Raw genomic sequence first — 559 nt, 5'->3', positions numbered from 1 at the left:
GGAGAATGAAAATAGATTCATATTTATCACATCGCACAAACCTCAAGTCCAAGTGGATCAAGGGTCTCAACATATCTAGTAGAACCTGAATCTAATAGAAGAGGAAGTGGGAAAGAACCTTGAACTCATTGGCACAGGGGAAACATTTTCTGAACACAACACCAATGGTCAAGGCTCTAAGATCAAAAATTGATAAATTGGACCTCATGAAACCGAAAAGCTTCTATAAGGGAAAGGACAATGTCAATAGGACAAATCAGTAACCTAGAGATTGTAGAAAAAAACTTCACTGATACAACATCCAACAAAGGACTAATATCTAAAATAAAGAACTCAAGAAGTCAACCTCTAAAACCCCAAATAACCCAATTAAAAATAGGGTACAGAGCATAACAGATAATTTACAACAGAAGAATATTGAATGTCCAAGAAGCACTTAAAGAAATGTTCAACATCCTTAGTCATCAGGGAAATGCAAATCAAAATAATACTGAGATTCCATCTCACACCAATTAGAATGGCTAAGATCAAAACCTCATGTGACAGTAGATACTGTTGA

Source organism: Mastomys coucha, chromosome X (assembly GCF_008632895.1).
Source record: "Mastomys coucha isolate ucsf_1 chromosome X, UCSF_Mcou_1, whole genome shotgun sequence".
NCBI lineage: Eukaryota > Metazoa > Chordata > Mammalia > Rodentia > Muridae > Mastomys > Mastomys coucha.
Note: the sequence above shows the minus strand (reverse complement) of the source record.